The following is a 21,502-nucleotide window of genomic DNA, read 5'->3' on the forward strand; positions in this document are numbered from 1 at the left end:
CGGCCATCTTGTTTTCACTTGTCTCGCGGTGTATGATTGCGAGAAGAAAGACGTGAACGCGCGACACATGACGTTACTGCGTGCACGAACTGTCGCGAGACAGTGCAAATGGCTACCAACAATCCAACATCTCATAGGAAACGCGACCGGATCGGGAAAACTTGTTGGCGAACACGGGGATTCAGGTAAGGCGATCGCGCGCACGCGAGAATGTATTATTTTACAACAGCGTGAGCAAGAAACAAATTATCGCTAAGCTGCGGAATGCGGAAATTTCGACATTTTCGCGCTTTCCGCGGAACGCGAAAATGCCAAATTATCGCAATTTCCGCGAACGGAACGGAATTTTGGCCCAGGCCTAGTCAGGACCCCCTATTGGAATGCCATTGCAGTGGAGAATGTAGCAGGTGGTGAGAAAAATAACTGGAGGCTTTTTCTTGCTGCTGCTGTTCTACTAGAGTCTGAAATGAAGGCTGGCCCACAGGCAAGGATGTTGTATAGGGGCCACCAAGGGTCACAGCATGCAACCCCTGGCTTGTCACTTGCAACCTCTGGAACTGCCTTTGGACCCTCTGGCATCAGAGGTGGCAAAATCAGCGCCAAGAACCCAGGGACAGCTCTGCATTACTTATTTTCTGCCCATTTGTCAAAATACTAATAATGAATAATACACAATGGAGCATACTTACCTGGAGGTTTAGTAGAAGCTGTGGTAAGTAGAAATGGTTTTAATTGTATATTGTGTGCATGCTCAAGGGTGAAATTATTTTTATGTGAGAGAGTGTGTAACTGTGAGTTTGTGTATTCATATGTGTAGAATGTTTGTTAGTGAAAATGATATTGAATGACATTGTGTGAGAATGAGTGTCAGTAAAAATGAGTGAGTGAGTGAGCGAGCTCAATAGTGAATGCGAGTGAATAAGTGAGAATGAATATGAAGGAGTGTAAGGGGGTGTAAGAGAGTGTGAGTGAATGAAAATGGATGGGTGAAAGTGAGCGTGAGTGAGAGAATGAGTGTGAGTGTTTGAATGTGAGTGGGAGTGAGAATGTGATATAATGCTTGCAAGTTTGTCATTGGTCCTGGCATACTGAAGGTAATTATTGTCCAATGGAGGAATCAAGAGCAAAATATTGGTGATGGCATACTTGAGGCAATTATCAGCATGACAGACACCTGTGACAACATTTTGGCACTGGCACACTGGGGATAATTCTTGGCATTAAAGGCACCAATGGTAAAAGGCTGATACTACCATAATAAAGGTAATTCGTGGATAGAGGGTGCTTGTGGAAAAATACTGACATAATTAAGGACATTTTTGCCATGTGGACACCAGTAGCAAGATGCTGTCCCTAGCACACTGGAGGTAATTGTTGGCATAAAGGTGGATAACCTCTCATATGGGACGATGACAACCATGATAAAATGCTGGCACTTAAAACGGAGGTAATTTTTGACATGAGGGTCACCTATAGTATATGGATGGAATAAATTATAAACATTCTGGCACTGGCATGTTTTCTATTATTTGTAATATAAAGGGGTACCCACTGCATACGAGAGCACCCATGACAAAATGCTGGTCATGGCACTATGGAGGAACCTTTTGACATATGGGGGCATCCATAGGACATTCTTAAAAAAATAGGGTCAACCTATGGGGAACACCAGGTTTCATCGGTTTGGCACACCATGAAAGGATTTGAATGTTTAATGAATGCCTTTTCAGCACCTATGGCATTTCAGTAAAGTTTTGTGAAAATTGTGGTTTAAAATGCACTACTTCACCCCAACTTAGTATATGGTACCAGGGGTACCCAGGGCCTGTAAGTTAAAGTGTCCCTTGTGGACGGCAGCACTTGTTGTGCTACCACGAGAGTGGCAAAGCAAAGCAAGACTCCCAGGTTGCCATTGCTGGCAGGCAGTGCAGTTTTCAAACTGCTAACTCGAGTATGCCATTTAAACTATTGACAAAGCTGGTCGCCCAAAGCGGGCCGCAGTAGTCGTTTACAACTTTATAAATGTTTTAAAAAGTTTTCTTAGTAACCACTAATCATGGTAGATGCCAGTGTTTGTTGTGATTTAAATGAAAAGCAGTGATTTACTATTCGCTTATTAATTTATATCTCTGGAACCCTCCAGTTGAATTTGTTTGTTTTGGTGTCTGAAAAGTCATAAAAATAAGAGCTATGTTTATAAATTGGTGTTGGTTTTCTTTGTGTCATGTTTCCCTCTCGTTTAGCTGTTTTGGTACTTAGAAATGCTCTGCACTTGTTCCTTTGACAAAGCCTGACTGCTTAAAGCTACCCAGGATTGAGCTAAGATTTTGCAAACAAGCCTGACTGGACCCAAGACGGGTTTGTGAGTTTTGAGGTCACACAACCACGCTATATGATAAACCGCACTGCTAGCAATAAATATTCAGTAAAGTGGTCTGAAAAGGAGTCAAGAAAAAATTACTCATCCAAGTAGATGTTACTCTGCTGGTTCAGGCAGTAGTAAAGGTATAGGCTAGGATTATGAGAACTTAAATCTTTGCCCATTGTTAACTTTTTTTCCCTGCAACTGGATGTCCGGCCTGATGAAGGCATGTTGGCTATTTAAACTATTGCCATCCATGTTTCAACACTACTACTCAGGGCTACCCTTAACCCATGAGTGGCAGTGGCAAAATGTTCCAGAGCCATTCATTACCTTCTCATTACCTTCCCCATTGCAGTCCTTACTGAATGAGGAGTCCCCCTTCACTTACAGACCTGGACGCGCTACTCCTTTTTCAGTCTTTATGTTTGAACCAAAAGGACCCCCCACCTCCCTTGCTCTAAAGGGGAGGACCCTAGAAACAACAAAGCATGGCCTGGAGATTATCCTCCCCCACAAAAAGAGGGGGAAAGGGCGGGCATGATTCACTGTTACAAGCAAGTAATACCTCAGAGTAATGGAATTACAAGTAATTATGGCATTCCCCCCTCATTACCTTCCTAGAGACAGTCCTTGCTAAATGAGAAATACCAAAACGTTTAGGCTACGCTGCAAGGTTTGAAGTAATGTTAGCATTCCATACCTGCTAGGTGTTGCACTCTAAGGCACAGGACTTCATGTACACAGGTAAGCCACTTGTCAGCTGCTCACAGTCCATGGGAAAACATTAAACAAATGGTCAGGGGCAGAAGGGGGAAGCAAGTGTCCCTGGCCAGAAATGGGAAATGGCAGCATGTTCCCCTGTCGCACACAAGCACAGCATTCTTTTCATTGCCATTTTCTAACTTGGCCTTCTTCACGCTTTGCACAGATGGCCCTTTGCACTTTTGCAATCTAATATGTTGTTCTGCAAAATGGGAAGCTGGGTCAGGGTTTTATGATGCACCACTGAAGAGTTTTTGATTTACACTATGAATCTATCCCGACAGATTTGGTATATTCGTCTGTGATTCATGCAATTGATAATATATACCAACCCAGCTCAGCTTAGTATAAATTCAGGAGCTCACCCTGTCCATTGACCATATCTGGAATGCACCCACCAAGGATGGGTGTTTGGTGCTTTGTATACCGTTTGTAATTAAATGATTTACCAGCTAGTATGGAAAATGTGTACTTTAGATATTCTGCAGGATGATGGGGAGTAGCATTTATTTGCCACTACTTTGTGACAAAGACTGTGGACACATACAAGGCCCTCTGGTGTGAAAAGTATATTTTTGTGAATGGCCATGTTCTCAGTGATCGGGGCTAATTTAAGAGCTGTAACAGGTTGGTGCTACTCACATAAATAAATGCACTTTTTGAATATCTGCGTTCACTGTTTTTGTTTTATAGGAGTGGGTATGTAATATGTTATGGTTTTGGTATACACTTTGGGGATGACATTGTGATCCACAGAGTAGTGGGGCATGTTGTTAGCCTGATAGGGAGTGTGTAGAACTGGAGGATCTGGAGGAGAGTGGGTAAAAGTCAATTGAATCATACTGCCTGAAATATGTTCCACCATAAGCCAGGGTAATGTATGTGATGTCAGGAGGATAGCTTGAGATCAAGGATGTTGGTGTTCCTCTGTGACTGCTGTGACTCTGTCACTAGTACAGTCTCCATCTCTGTGGGAGGTGCAGTACACAAAGGGTGACTTACTTTGCCCATAGCTTTCAGAGTGACCAAATAGCACAAATGTTTGAAGTGAGCAGAGAAGCAATGTCGTTTGTAGGAAACAATGTGTGAGACTGTGAACTGTTTTATTTTTAGGTTGAGGTGAAAGGAGAAAAGGGATTGATTAGTCAGGAAGTAGATTTGTGTGCCGTATAATGCGCTTTCGTAGAGTGACCTACTAAATACTTATCAGTGTTTTCTATATCTTTCTTCCTTTCACGATAGCTGGAGAGAACCAAAAAATGGAAAGAAGACCTCGATGACCAGAGGCGACATGGACACCACACCCTCCACGTCAGCCATTGCCTTTGGTGCAGGTAAGTTGTGTCCATTATTTCTTACTTTTAAAAACTCATATGCATTATAGACCTTTGCATTTTCCAACTTCCCCATGTCTACTTTAATACAATAGTCAGGTGATCAGCCACCAAAGATGCCTGCATTGGCACGGTTGACCTTAATCTGCTCATGACATAGTGACCAAGAGTCCTGAGAGAGACCTAGTCGTGGTGCTCAAACAGAGATGGCTAGTTGGCCACAGCAATTCACATCGGTCGCTCTGTAGGACCCAGGTCTTGCCTCTGCCCGCTGTGGCCTCCGAGCGTTAGCTTCCGCCGGGTGTTCGGAAGACAATGCAAGTGCTGAAAAAAGGTGGCTGGAAGACACGCCTCACCCCTCAACCCACAGCGGCGGGACTGGTAGCGGCAACGGAAGACCTCCCTCGGTCCCATGGGAACAGCATGTCTGCTGTGATTGATGAGAGGGTATGACGAGTGGCACCCCGTGCTCAGGTTGTGACAGTCTTGAGGTGGCATCAGAGGTGTCGCACCTCCTGGAGAGGATTGGGCCGAGTTCCCGAACTGTCAATGGTGATATCTCACCTGGTGTCCCCTGAAATGTTGTTCCCACCATCTGTGTCCTCCTGGGCCGATCCACACCATCCTCTGTTCTGGGTTCACCTTCACGCTGCAGCGGTCGAGGCTCTGCTGGTCCTGGCCGAATCTGCTGGGCTGTCACGACCAGCGGGGTCTTCGGGCAAGATGTCAAATAACCAGGCACATTGAGAGTAAAAGACCGCTTTATTTGGACAGGTATGCATTTCAACATTTTACAAATATAAACATATTCTCACTAATACAATATCATATCCTAATACCCTCTACCCTTAAGCCTACCCAACAATAAAAAATTCCCAAAACATTCTTATAACATACAATCCTCACCATCCCATTTCTTTCATCCACTGCCTTCACACCTGCCTCAGTCATCGCTCCCCTGTGTTCCCTCTACCCGAACCTACTGTGCAATGCCCCCCAACCTTTTCTGCCTGTCTCAAGCTCCTCAATTTCTGACCCCATCCCCCATAAACCCTGATACAGACCCCATAGCAAAAACCCCTCCATTGTTGATAGCCGCTTAAGGAGGAGAGGGGAGGAAGGGAGGTTTAGGGAGGGATAAAAAATATATATACACTCTTAGATCTGTCGCCAAAACAGCTAGCTCTTCATTTAGCCTGAGCTAGAGAGCAAAAAGCACAGACTGTCGCCAGAACAGCCTAATTTGAACACCAGTTTTAAATAGCCAATATTACAGCTAACATTTCTTTAATGTTGAGTAAATATAGCTCATTGCCTACGAAAGAAAGGTGAACTACATACTCTCTCAAAAACTGAAAATCTTCCCTATGTCGGTATGCTCTAACCAAACCTATACTATTAATGCTGCAAAACCGATGCATTTCCCTACTGACTTTCCGTCTAGCCCTCTTGACTGCAGTGAACTTTTCAGCTCCACGCCAGACTCTCCTGGGAACCAATTTCGTCCCAGCCCAAGTTCTCGCAACAATTTCTAAATCCTTTCTCACATCTTTTAACAAACCCAAACCAGATAACTGAACTAAGTCATTTTCCCCCAAATGTCCAAGTAAAACATCAGGACACTTTCGAACTGATACCAAATTAGATAACCACGGTAACAGCTGCCCACATTTCATATCCCCCCCCCCCCCCCGTCCCCCACCAATCAATTTTTGCGGAATCCCACATTTCTTCCGAAGGGACGCTTTTCGGCTTGTTTCTCTGCCCATTTTATGAAGAGTCTCCAATTATCCAAATGGCAAAAGAAGCCATTGCAGGACCAGAGATGCAACCTGAAAAAGAAACGCAAATAAACAAGCATGTAATAGCTAAGCCTCCTCAATTTTTCTAATGTAACGCAAGCAACAATCCGAGGACCATCGTCCTAACTGTTTAGCATCATTGATAGAAAAACCCAATCGCGATGCTTCAGACGCAGCACCGATTCTGAGAGAATGAGTACCTAAACGGAAAGGGTTTCCCCCGGTATGACAAAGAGCCTTTCTCATCACTCCCAGCACCTGTGAAGCTAGAAGCCGTGAGCCATTTTGGTGTTTGAGATCAAATCCTGAGCTTGCTCCACCTGCAGCCTGGAAGTCTTGCCAAGCACTCACTGAACATAGGATGCCACTAATTCTATTTAGTATTCCTGTCTGATCAGTCTTAGATTGTTCAAATTTTTTTTTAATTGTTTCTTTTGAGGCGGATACATCTTCAACTTTCAGCCCGCTGAATAGTTCACTACCTAACAATTCTTTGAAATTCTAAATGCTCCAAAAAATAACCAATCCATGATTATCCTAAATAGCAATTGCTCAAAAACAGAAAAGCATATTACAGGAAGGCTCCATACCATACGAAGCAAGATTTTCAAGGACACTGTGTCTCTAATAAACTGACCTCTTTTCTTTTCTTTTGCCCAACCTTGTGACAAACGTCTCCCCATCTCATCCGCTGAAGGCTCAAAGCCCCAGAAAAACTTCCCAGAAAAACTCAAACCAGCTAATTTACCAGCAATTGTGGTAGTTGAAATGTTCTTTTCAGTGTTAAACATAATTAAATAGAGTATAGCTTCCTTGCATATCCATAGACCTTGTTCATTTTGGGACCTACGGGATGGACCGATCTCTAGAAATCCGTCCCCAGCTCTTCGATAGGCTGCCCGGGTACTCATTGCTAGCGATTTCTTCACCAACTCAAGCATTCTCAGTCCGCTAGATCCCATACCTCTTGTGGCACATGAGTTTTTTGCACATCTGCTCCGGGCACCAAACCACGGAATTGCTGCTAATGCGAACGAGATAATGCGTCTACGATATTATTATTTGCGCCTGGGACATGTTTGGCTTTGAAAATAATTTTATACATCAAGCAACCAAGCATAAATCTCTGTAAGAGCTTTAGAAGATGTTTAACTTTAGCTTTTCGACCGTTGACTAAATCCACCACAGTTTTATTGTCAATATAAAAAATGACAGTTTTTTGGCCAATTTGGAACCCCACACAGACAAACCACCAAAAGCAGGAAGAATTAAAAAAAGGCAATACTCCTTTGTTCCTTGATCCATTTTCCTGGCCACTGTTCTGCACACCATCTGCCTTCCCAGAATAGGCCAAAACCATTAGAGCCTGCTGAATTTGAAATGTGTATCATCCACACAAAAATCAAAATCTAAAGACTACATGGCAACACCATTGAAGGCTTTCAGAAACATCAACCATACTTCAAAATTCACCCTGATTGCTGCTGAAATTCGGAACCTATGATGTGGCAAATTAACTCCAGACTTTGCAAAACCTAGCCGCCTACAGAACGTTCTTCCAGCTTTTAGCACACAGCAAACAAAATTCAAGTGACCCAGCAAGTATTGAATTTGTTTCAAGCATAATTTGGGGGACATCTTTGCTTCTTCAAGCAATTTAATGATTTCTTGCACTTTCCCAGTCGGCAATCTAGCTTCCATCTTGACAGTATCTAGTTTAATGACCAGAAAAATTAGACATGTGTTAGGACCTTCTGTCATTTCAGGAGCCAAAGGTACTCCTAACTCCTGTGCCATAGACTCAAGTTGATGGAGTGCTCTCTCACAATCTTGGGTACCTGCTGCACCTATAAACTAAAAGTCAACCAAATAATGAGTGACCGCTTCGTGACCTGATCTGTATGAAAAACACCATTACAGAAATGTACTAAATGCCTCGGTCAGCTTGCATGAAGTGGCACAGCCCATCGGCAGCACTTTATCTACGTAAAATTGATCATCAAAATGAGTACTCAGCAATGAAAAGTCCAAAGGATGAACTGGTAGTAATCTAAATGCAGACTTAATATCACATTTTGCCAATTCTGCTCCTGGGCCTACCAATTCGATGGCTACATCCACTGACGCAAACTGTACTGCAGTATCATCTTTTGCTATGAAGTCATTTACAGACAAGCCATGAGGCTAAGAAAGATGATGGATCATTCAAAACTCACCCACTGCTTTTTTAGGTATTACTCCTAGTGGGGAAATCATCAGGTCAGGGAAAGGCCAGCAAGCAGAAGGACCTGCCATTCGTCCCTCTGCAACTTCTTTGCCCAATATCTGTCTAACAACCTGACGATGCTCTTTTTTTTACTTTAAATTATCTTCAAACCTAAGAGCTCTACGACCTTGGTACCCCAGTCTAAAGCCTTTAAAAAAATGCCCCATTCAAGCCTTGTCGCCTCCTCTCTGTTAGGGTAAAACTTCAGCCAAAAACATACATTTTCTAAATCAATTGGCATAAAAGTCCTTGAAGCCAGGTTGAAAGAATCCACCTCTACCTTGGCCACTACTTCTCTAATTTGTCTGGTCCTCAAAACATTGAGGGATGGCATGTTTAACCCCACATTTTGAACATTCATGTTTGTACCTGCATGGATTCCATGGACATTATCCCGCATTAAAACTCCAGCATGCACCTGAATTGGGGTTTTGCATTCTGTTCCACGTCACCACGCCTCTCAGGTGGGCTTGGCAAGGAAGGGCCAGTGAGGAACTGCTAAGCCACTTGCTGTGTGCATAGTGGGAGGGGGTCTTTGTGGATACATCCATTGCACCCAAAATTCATTGTCCACCTCCCCCCACGGTTTATCAGGAATAAGCACAAGACAAAGGCAAAACTCCTCATCATAATGCTACCAATCAAAGCACCCAGATTAAATTGCTGGTAAAGTTCTCTCCACACACGATTCAGATGTTTCATTTGCCATAACTTTACATGTATTTAAAAAAATTGGCACTTTTAAATGATATTTTCCACTCAGAGGCACATAACCTCTGTTTTCTTCTTTTAGCCGATACAATTCGGATTTTCCTTCATTAGGGGGAGGTGTAGAAACAGCACATTGTTCCATGCCTTCTCCTTTATTTAATAAAAACCCTGTGACCCGCCTTTCACTGGCCGGGTGTTTTGCTGAAGCAGTGCACGCTTGGCCCCTCCCCCGCCTAACAGACGGGCCAGCTGAAGCGGCAGTGAGGTAAGCGGAGCCTCCACTTCTGCCACACCATTTCTTCAATATTTTCCCCTAGGCAACGAGCTTTTAATGTCTTCGCCGCATTTTCATGGGGTGAGCAGGCCATAACTGCGGTTGCGACTCCACTTGCAGCTACATGCTTTGGCCGCTCCATGCCCACCCAAGCTTGGGAAAGTACGCCTGTCTGTATTAAGTCTTCCTTGCCTGCGTCACAAAGTATTGTTAGTGCTTCCCTAACTGCTGCAGCCTTATCTACCATATCAAACCTTTTTTCATATAAAACATGGCCTAATAAAACGCTGAAAGCTATATCCCACAGAGACACAAAGCCTTTCCCCAAGAAGCAATGATACACTGGGAAAACTGCCACCTCTTCCTTCCCGAGAACAAACTCAGTGCAAGTTAGTTTGGAGTATTGTACTCGCACGTCTGCCGAGAGGTGTCGGAAGGTAAGCCATGGATCATGACACAGCAGCTCATGACTGGAAGTGAGGGAGGGCCCTTAAGTGGATAAAGGTTACCCACTGGTCAACCTGTTGCACTGGCACTAACAGAGGCCAACACAAATGGGTCCCTCTGAGAGAAAGTAGAGCTGTTCTAAACTTGCAGATGATGTTATCTTGCCTACAGCTCTGTATTTCTCAAGCATTATGTTATGTAGACTCTGCCATAATGGGCTTGGTCAACGTGTCAACAAATAGACTGCAACACATCTCATCTCAATCTGGTTCCCATGAACACTCTGGAAGTCATGCTGGAAGAAATAATGACCACCTGTCAACATGAGTCATCACATTAATGGTACCTTTGGATGGATACTTCCACTTACAGATTCCTCAACCCTTAAACCCACTCAGACACCAAACTGGATTCTTTAATTTTTCAATATCTCTCCTTCACCGGTAGGGGCTGTCACATTATCTCACCTCTGGACACCACACCGGCCATGATGTCACAGAGCTGCACCAGGTACCACTTAGTTCCTTTCTTCCTTGAACTAGGATGCGGAACTGGGGCTGCACTTCTCATATGTTTATGACAAAAGGCAATATAATTGTAGTGTTTATCCAAATGTTTCTCCACCAAAGTTGCTAGGCTTTAAATTATGCCACTCGTCTGACTGGCAGATTCACTCTCAGATACCACATTTGTGGCAGGACTCCAAGTCCAGTTTCCTTCCCATCCCCTCCCCCGGATAGGGATAGGAAATAGGGAAAATCAAAACTACGAGGGTGAAAGTTTTCTCTTCGGGAAGTCTTGACATGTGATCTACAAATGCAACTTGTTTTCTAGCTTCGTACTCTCATTCTTTGTGGTAAATGGCATAACTGGTCATTCTGAACCTGCCGGATCTCTTCTATAATTATTTGATGCGATGGACAAGACATATCAAAAACAATTCTTCACTCAGACCTGGATGCAGTATATTGGTGGCTAGATCTATAGGTTTCTCCATTGCTATCCACCTTTGGGTGTCCCTTATAGACATGTCACTTGACAGCATTCTTCTCTATGGAGAAAAAGCTGATTCCGCTCTGGAATATTTTAAACAAGGACGAGTAACATCAAGATCTTTGGGCCTGAGCTCAATGGCACATCAATTTCATAAGCAGTACTTTAAATTCAGAGGCCATTTTTAGGGGGCATGCCCTTTCAAAGATGACAGCTTCCTCAGCCTGTGCAGCAAGCTCTTTCTGCAGTATAAAGGGCATGGTGATCGAAAGGCCACTAGACGTAGCAGCAGCAATCTTCTTCTTTCTTGGCACCTCCCAGCTAAGATGTTTTAACCCATCCTTGAGGTACTCTGTGTGGCCTTTTCGTTGTGGGCAGGAGGCGTCTTTCTACATTGAGTTCTGGTGGTCTTTTACAACTAAACTTTGAGTCCTCCAGACAAACACGCTCATATTTATAGCAGACGCTAAGGCCGGGATGCTACTCTCTGTATTTTCTTGTTCCCAAGAAAGACGGTAGTCTCTGTCACTTTCTGGACCTTCTTCTGAATTCTTTTCTGCACAAGGGGAAGTTCCAAATGCTGTCTTCAGTGCAGGTTCTGCTGGCTTTAGAGCTTGGCAACTGGATGGAGTCACTAAACTTGCAGGTTGCATTACTTCACATACTGATTTTGCTGTCCCGCTGAATGTGAGTATCGTGGTCGGCTCCACCCACTACAGATTTGCAGTTCTGCTGTTCAGACTGACATTGGCACCTCATATGTTCATAAAGTTGATGGTGGTGGTTGAGGCACCACATCACAGGCTGAGGGTTTTTGTATTCTTGTACCTCGGTGCCCAAGACTAGCTCTCTGCAGCTACTAGTGAACCACCTTCAGTCCATTGTCTCCCTACTCTTCAAACTGCAATTTCTCACCATCTGCTCGCCCAATATCTCTTCTTCATTGGGATGGAACCAGACATGGTCTCCCACAAGGCCTTCCTGCCTCCCCATTGGTTTCAGGTTATAATCTCAATGTTTTTGATGAAGAATTTCTAGAGAGAATGCAAGCAGGATTATTTTTATGCAGGAAGGGGCACCTTCCTGCACGAAAACAATCCCCTGAGGCATTTTCCCCTACCTGTGTGTGCTGCAGAATGCAACACACATAGAAAGAGGAAGTAATGAGGAGAAATAAAGATATTTCTCCTCGTTATGCCTCCTTGGGAAGGTGTAGCATTTTGGCACATTCCCAGGTCTACCAGTAATGGTAAATCTGGGAATGCATCAAAATCCATGGGTATTGCGTGGGAACACCCATACAATACCCATGGATCACCTCCCTATGGCAGAGTAACGCAACACAGCAATTTGCGCTGAGCTGCATTACTCCAGATTTATCAAGCCACTCAGGGCCATGCAAGGGGGCCTTGCATGACTCAATAAATTGCATCTTAGGGGCTGTGTCGCTTTGCACCACGTTGCATGATGCAATAGCTACGCCACCCCTTGATAATATGGCCCTACATGTCCGCATGATCTCTTTTTTTGTCTGCATGCTTACCTCCCTGAAGATGTGGTCTTGCACATTCTCTGTACTGCAAGAATGAAGACTAGAATGGGCGACATGTAATATGATACCAGTGACAGCCGGCACAGGTAAGAGCGGTGAGACGGAGGACACGTCGACAGAAGACAGGATAGGCAAAATTAAATAAAAAAATAAATAAACCACTTACCTTGCACAAGGTAAGTGGTTTACATTTTTTTAAATTTAATTTTACCTATCCTGTTGTACGTCTAATTTCCCACCCCCACCCTGTCTTACCGCTCTTACCTGTGCCGGCTGCCACACGAACGACTTGAATTAGAAACGGCCTAGGCCTGATTGTAACTTTAGTCTTATAACCTGCCATCAACAAAAATGTTGTATAGCATAAAGAAATGTCTTTTGTATTGTAAAGGTCTTATGTAAGGGACAGAGCTCTGACATGTTTTATTCGAGCCAAATAATGCTCCAGATAAATAAATAATGTTCCCCATGCACTGACATTTCGGGGATTATTTTTTACACTCTTTATTTTACTCTAGGTATTCTTGAATTTGTCCACCAGGAGGAGCTCCAGATTTCTATTTGAACCTAGAAGCTCAATTTTCCCTTAAACAGTTGCAAATGTTTAACATTTTGCATTGTTTGAGGGTTCACGTTTTAATTCCTTAGTACTTCATTCAAGTAACTACAAAATTAAGACTTATTTTTTTAACGTATCCACTCTTTTTGAGGATTTTCAGTGAATGCAAGTTATAAAAGGCATCATTATATACATTGGGAACTGACCTGTGGAGAAGATAATTTGCTCACAGGTTTGCACAGGTAATTGCCACCATGTAAGTTTTAGTGGTAACTGCCAGTGCAATCAGGAGGAAGGCAACCTCTAAGCTGAGCTAGAGCTACAACAGACATCAAAGCAATTTGCAACAGTTTTATCACTAACACTTCGCGCAACTTGATTCAAAATCACACACGATTTTATGAATTATTTCGTATATGTACAACGTGTGCACACTGCAGAGTATACATTTCAGCCATTCACAAAGGGAAAGAAATTCACACAAACACTAGCGGAAGTGTAATCTTCTGATTGCAAAAATGTAACTTGGCGCCTGACTGCGAGTGCCACGGAGGGGTAGCTGGAATTATTTGCACCGGATACAGGGTTCTGAATTTAGGGGCATATTAGCAAGGGCTATATCGCCGCTTTAGCTGCACTTTTTGCCGCTAAAGCGACGATTTTTTTATCGCCCTATCAGCGAGCTGTTGCTAACAGGCGTTAGCGGCAACTTTCTGGCGATAGTGGCCGGTTTTCCTATCGCCTTGCATGCCAGCGATAATTATCGCTAACGACATGCAAGGTAGGCGTTCCCAACTAAAAGCGACTGAAAACAGTCGCTAACACAACTGCCCCCTATTAGCAACGCAGGCGAAGCGATAAAAAAAGTCGCGCTAAGCGCGATTATCGCTGGATTTTAACACCTGCTAAAATCCTGACTTAGCCATTGTATCCTATGGGAGGTGGATTCTACAGCTGAATCCTCACCTGCCTATTAGCGACCTTTTCCTTAGCGATGGGAATTCATCGCTGGTATTCATGCGCTATTGATGGAGAATCGCCGCTGTTGCTAGTTTATTATCGCCTTGGAGATAAACGTTGATAATAACGCGTTTTCTCCGCGATCTAAACCAGCAATAGCCGGCGATAAAAAATACAGCGCTAAGCGCGCTTTGCAATGTTTATCGCAAGTCCTTGCTAATATGGCCCTTATTTCGTGCAATAAAATTGCACCTATTGCACGACTTTTGGCTGAAAAACATGCATATTTTGTTACTTACAGCATAAAAAATTGGCATGCCCCGTTAAATACTGGGCATTTTCACCTTTTTTAAAGTTTTACTTTTTAAAATTTAATGAAGGCAGCCTTGCCAAGTTTCCCACGTCCACGTGTGATCTGCTACTTCAGGTCAGGTTTTTTTCTTTGAACTCTGGGACATGTTGTTGTTATATCTTAAATAAGATGATCCACACAGGAGTTGAGGTTGAAGAGTAGGTTTAATCTTCAAAGAAGGAAGACAGCAACAAGGACCCTCACAGAGCAGCTCCCATCATCAGCCCACAGCATCAACTGATCTTTACTGGAGCTTCAGAGAAGCTAACATTCTAATAACCTAGGTAACCAAAGATGGCTACGATGCAATGTGCACCAAGACCATTACAACAGAGAATATAATGCAGAATATATAATGCAGAACAAATGAAAGCATAGGATGTAACAGTTGTCTTGTTTATTCTATTATAAAATAGGACTACATGTCCAGGGGGGCTCTCCGTAATTGTGGAGGTGCGTCGCCCTTCTGATCAGAGTCAGTCACAGAAAAATAACATATGAAAACAATAATATAATTTTATTTTTCTGTGATGGGCTCTGGCTGATGGTGTGTGTGTGGGGCGGGGGGGCCATGAAAGGCAGGAGTGCTGGGGACTTGGAAGTGTGCATGTAAGTTTGGCCAGCCGTCAAAGGCCAGCCAAACAGACATACGCACTTCTATTTCTTCAATCATACTCTGCGGAAAAAAGCTGCAGGCTTCCAGGCAGTGTCTGAGCGGCAAACCAGGCCACTTAGACCAATCCTGGTGCTGCTGTCATATCATGAGAACAGCATCTTAATTTGGTGAGGAGTCTGTGCCTTCCCAGAAATTGCCAGGAGTGAAGAACCGAGGCAGCCATCGGAGTCAGGGCAGCGAGAGGTAAGTTTTAAAAAAATATATATTTTTACCCTCAATTCCCCGTCTTGTCACGACCTCCCTGCCCCCCCCCCCTCCCTCCCCCCCCCCCCCCGACCGAACTTTCATTGTGCGGTGGCCACCACCGTACAAGGCCCAGCATTCAAGTGAAAAACCTGGACTGGAGCAGCACAGCCCTATCAACCTGGGAAACTTGGCAGCTATGTAGAGGGTGTGAACTTTATCATACCTGGAAATTTACGGATGCAATAGTCCTTACACCACGTGTAACTGGGATCTCTGCGCACACATTTGTATACAGATACAGGGATCTCAATTTTATGGGCTAATTGTATTCAGGCTTTAAGACTGCAAAGGAGTGACCATAGGACAGTAATGAAAACAAAAGGATGCAACCATACTCTGGAAACCCAGACACAAGATTGTTGAGTCATAAAAGCTTTGCCTCCCCAGGGTCCAGCACTTAAGCACAAGAAGAGGCTCCCAGGGATATTACAGTGGAAGAAATAAATTTGGCAATACATTGCCCCTAATAAGGCCCCTGGGCTAGACAAAATCCCTGGTAAACTATTCTTGAGTGCGAAAAACCTCTGGAGTGCTTACTTTGCAATGGTATTTACAGTGATCTTGAAGGGGGCCCCTTTTTCACACACTTTGGCAGGGGCCGAAATAATCCCCACCTTTAAAAAGGGCTCATGTGACTTGCCTGTGAACTATCTACCAGTAAGTCTTATAGATAGTAAGCAAAAGCTTTTTAGTATGGTGATCCTGGGTAGACTACAGGATTGGCTACCTGTCAATGAGATTCTGACACCCCTCAAGGCGGGCTTTAGAAAGTCCACAAGTACAATTGATCAAGTGTACAGTTTACAAATGTTGTATTGGAAGACATTTACATTGGGAGGGAGTTCTGCCTTTGAATTGGTACCAAGATCAACGCTTTGGCAGGTCCTTTCCAAGATAGGGGTGCCCAGTTATTGGCTAGATATCATAATCTGGCTGTATACCAACAACTATGCGCAGGTCAGGCATGGTAGCGCAGGTGAGCTAACTGATTCCTTCCCAGTAACCAGAGGAATCAGACCGGCACGTGTGTTGCTCCCCACGCTGTTTATGATCTACATCAATGGTCTTGCCAAATTCCTGGATCAGTGTGATGATGACGCACCCAGATTAGCAAACATGAGGATTTCCAGCCCTAGTGTTTACTGATGATACTTTATTACTCTCTAAAACCCCCATGGGACTCCAGAAGCTGTTGGACCAATTTGATTGTTTCTGCCAAATGAGGGGATTGGAGATTAACGTGAGCATAACTAAGCACATGGTCCTGAATCCTGGGCATTTGACCAGGACTCATCTAACTATACCAGGGGCCCTGATGGAACGTGTTCGCACATCTGTGTATTTAGGCTTCACACTGACTGAACATCTGGGGTGGCAGGCTCACATAATGCAGCGACGATTAAAATCGGAGTAAGTGATGGGAGGTATTCTAAAGTTGTCGCGCAGCTCACAGTACTATCCCATCCTGCCAGTCATACAGATTTATAATCTTCGGGCCTTGGGGACAGCTGCCTATGGTGCAGAGTTGTGTGGGCATCATTTGTGCGACCCGATTGGCAATGGTGGAAAATCGCTTTATGCGTCAGTTGGTAGATTTACCTGTAAGCACTCCTCTGCTTCCACTTAGGCAGTACTTTGGGATTAGAGACCTCTCCGACAGACTGGCACTGCGCCCCTTCCTTTATTGTAGGAGGATCAGGGTTACCCCGAAGTTATCTGCCTATCGTCAAGGACTAGAGGAAATTTTGTCTTAAGTGGGCTTTTGCAGAATTCGATGGCTTAAGCATGTGATGGGTACACTGACATAGATTGGCCTCCCTGATCTATGGAATACCCCCGACCAGGCTGTGGATATTTTCAAATCACTTATCAAAACAGCATATTGGCACTATAGAGATACTCTCTGTTAGAAATTGGGGTCTGTAGTTGGCAAGGGTTTGCACCTTTGTCCAAGTGGGGATGCTTCCTCCTATTCAGGGTAAGGGGGATACATCTTAAAATAACCCTTGGGCCCCCAATTTGGTAGCTTGGCATGAGCAGACAGGCTTATCTCAGCGGCAGTGTGTAAAGCATTTGTACAGGCATACAGTAATACAGTGAAAACACTACAAATGGACACCACACCTGTTTAGAAAAATACAAGTGGTATTTTCAAACACAGAATGCAAAAATCACCCTTACTAAAAGATGCATTTTAACATTCTGAGTTCAGACATAGGAAACTTTATTTTCTTACCTTGTTCCCACAGGTAGTTATGTTTATAAGATGTTATAAGCAAACTCCCCATTCTATCCTATGGGAACAGGTAGCCTTGCAATAGTAAAAAACGAAATTGGCAGTAATTCACTATCAGGACATGCCATACACACCAGGGCATGTCCTACCTTTCACATACATTGCACCCTGCCCACAGGGGTACCTTGGGCCTACCTTAGGGGTGACTAACATGTAAGAAAAGGGAAGGTTAGGGACTGGAAAGTGGTTGCACTTGCCAGGTTGAAATGACAGTGCCAGACTGCACACAGGCTCTGCAATGGCAGACCTGAGTTACATTTACAGGCTGCTTAGGTAGGTGGCACGGTCAGTGCTGCAGCCCACCAGCAGCATTTGATTTACAGGCCCTGGGCACACACAGTGCACTGTACTAGGGACTGACTAGTAAATCAAATATGCCAATCATGGAATCACCAATCCATAACAACAATTTATAAAGGGAGCACTTGCACTTTGGCACTGAACAGCAGTGGAAAAGTGCCCAAATCATCTAGACCAGCTAAAACGAAGCCAAACACACAGCAAAAACACAAGAGGCAAAGGCAAAAAAATACAGGGGAAACCCAGGTGAATGATGCCTGGTCTAGCACTCTCTTACACAGTCAGTCAAGCATGGAACTTTTGCAAATGCCTTTCTTACAATTAAGGACTCATTTAAACAGGAGGACTTTCTGGATGAAATGGAACCCTCTCTAGCTAGACGACTGTATTTGTAATTCCGGTATGGAACCTTGTCTCTCGAGGTCTTTACTGCCAAGTGAGCGGGTATGCCATGGGTCAATGAGCTGCAGTGCCCAGCCTGCAGTGACACAAAAGAAACTATTGAGCATATTATGGTCTTCTGCCCAACCGATGTGACCTATAGGAGGTGCTGGATTATTCCTCTTTGTCAGAATTTTGTAACTAGGGGGCACAAAGAAGCTTTCAGGAGTTTGAGATATGATACATGTAGATTGATGGTTTTTGCGCTCTCTCGATTTCTGATGGGTGTGTGTGTGGAGAGTAAGGCACAAGATGAGCATTTCTCATGAAAATTTGTATAGTGGCGATCCGTAATCTGGTATTGCAATTATTGCTAGAGAACAGAATGTGCAATACTTATATAAATACACAGGAACCTCTTTTAGAGTATTTATATATTTTTATCTTTAGTTGCTGACCAACCTATTTACAGGTTGATGTGCAGTTATAGGATTAGCTGGTTGTGCGATTCTGTTAGCAAACACCACCAGTCAGGGAGATACCTGGCACTTCTTGATTTATTACTTAATCTACCCCGTTGTGTTGTCTTAATGTTTATTATATTGCACATTTCATGTTACATATTTTATTTGTTTTATTGTGTGTTTTTGCCGTATATACTTTTATGGCTCATAGCCAAAATAAAGTTTTACTGACTGACTGATTCATAAAAGCTGAGACAGTCCAGCTCAAATCCCAATCAGTAGTAATCTACACCATTCCAGTCCTAGGTAATTCCCTGACCTAGCTGATTGTGGGGAGTGCAGTAGTAATGAAGCAGCACAAACACTCATAAATCACAACACTGAGTACTTGCAAAGGGGATATTGGTATGTTTAACTTACATTGCAGCACATCGATGTCTAGGAAAACCCATATCAAGTAAGGAAAAAATAAAACATAACATATTATAACTATACAAATATTATAAACTGGAGTGATAATGAACAAGGAGTCTACTTACAGGGCACTAAGCCACACACTGACATCAACTGTTGGTCACTGCACCACTACAAACCAACAGAGTGGAAATCTCCAATGGCATAACCTCTCATCCATTGCATCAGTCATTCTCTGGAACTGCTCCCCTCCTCTGGAACCCTCTCCCTCCAGAAATTGGGACCAACCCTACCCTTCAGCCCTTCTGCCATCTTCTGAAGATTTATCTCTTTAGACCTTATGTGTCCCACCAACTGTGTTGTAAAGTAGTTATTGGTGTTCTTGCACCATCCCGTCATTCTTTATACTACCCTATAATATGGGACTTGTGTACTTAGATCTCTCTGCTCATACCTCCTAAAACACATCCCTACACTCCCATTGTTCTCATCACCTTCTTTGCTCCCCTTTCCTCAACATCACATCATGTTTACTCTACATTCTGCAAACCAGATGCACTCCTCAGGATCAAGACAATGCTCAAGTGGGCCCACCTCCCAATCTTCTCAGCTGCTGCTTGCCGTTAAAGCACAGACAGCTGGAAGGATCAAGCGGGGGAAGGAAAGGAAGGGAACAGCTGGGAGTGGGATCTGGAAGACACAACAATATCACTGTATAAATCACTGCAATTACCATATAAGTACTTTGTTAGTATCCAGACTTGTGATCAATACCACCTTACCTGAAAAGAAAATGAGTTCAGCCGAACCTGTTCTAAGAGCCTTTAATGGGATGGATTCTCCCCTTGATTCTTCGTCGCTGAAAGGGCACAGGACACATCTTTTACTCTCCCTTTTCCTGTTTAGCGCCAAAAGGCAGGTGATCTGACAACAAGTATTCTTCTTTATTCCTGTATGCTAATAGTGGAGTTTTCTCACTCCATATTACTGTTATTTGCACAGTCTAGAGGATTGTTCAATCTTTGATTAAAGCGAAGTTTCCTCACTCCGCATTAATCTTCTGTTTATTTGAACAAAAGTATCGAAGGAAGTCTTTAGTGGAACCCAACCGCTCTTTTGCCAACAAGATTTGTACAAAATCGGAGCCCACTCACGTTCTAAACTGACCCGCACTTGCCTTTTGTTTGTTGTGCCAGCGTGGGTTTTCACTGTTCAAACTGCCACCAACTGTGCAGGCTCAATAGGGTGAAGACTCTCTCACTACTCCGACTGAAGTGACGTTCTTGGTAGAATCTTGGAGCCGCGTTTAAGTTCTCTACTGCTTCTGATGCAGCAGCTACCTGGTCACTTGCTGTGCTTGTTCCCCAATTCCTCGAAGACACTGACACTACTCTACTCACTTGGTCTTGTGCATATCTCAGGATTTGCGAGTTCTCCACGGCTACGACTGGTCCTGCTGACGTCCGAGCATAACAAGCAAGGCAGATAGGGCACAGTCATATTTATAGATCAGTGTTGGACTTGGCCCTTTTTGCAGGGTCATCCCTAAACGTTTTGCCTTCCTCCTGTATTTTTTCTGACCTGTTGTTGGCTGTTTTATGACTCTGGGCACTTTACCACTGCTGATCAGTGCAAAAGTGCATATGCTCTCCCTATTGTAAATTGATACATTGATTGGATTCCATGATTGGCTTATTTGGTTTACTGTCAGGCCCCAGTAAAGTGCACCAGGAGTGCCCAGGGCTTGTAAATCCAAATGCTGCTAGTGGGCCTGCAGCACTGATTGTGCCACCCACAGAAGCAGCCTTGTAAAATTGGTCTAAGGTCTGCCATTGCAGAACCTGCGTGCAGTCTGGTACTGTCATGCTAACTGGGCAAGGGCACCCCCTTGCCAGTCCCTAAACCTTCCCTTAACTTCATATTAGTCACCCCTATGGTAGGCCCAAGGGCAGGGTGCATTGTAAGTGTAAGGTAGGACACGCCCTGATGTGTGTGGCATGTCCTAATAGTGAATTACAGCCATTTTCGTTTTTCACTATTGTAAGGCTACCTGTTGTCATAGTCCAGAAGGGGCTGCTGGAATTATTACACTCTATAATCATAGCAGACTCAGGGGAAATGGTAGAAACTCGAGTTTGAAATGCCTGAACTCAGAATAATAAAATACATCTTTTAGCAAAGTTTATTTTAATGTTCTGTGTTTGCAAATACCACTTTTAGAAAGTTGGTATTTGCTTGCCAAACCATTTCAGCCCGCCTCTGCTCTGATGTGTATCTGCTGTCTGGTTTGTGTGAGTGACAGGGCTGGGGAATTCCAGGAGACAGTCTGGGCAGCCAGGTGGTGAATA

Source organism: Triturus cristatus, chromosome 4_2 (genome assembly GCF_964204655.1).
Source record: "Triturus cristatus chromosome 4_2, aTriCri1.1, whole genome shotgun sequence".
Taxonomy (NCBI): Eukaryota; Metazoa; Chordata; class Amphibia; order Caudata; family Salamandridae; genus Triturus; species Triturus cristatus.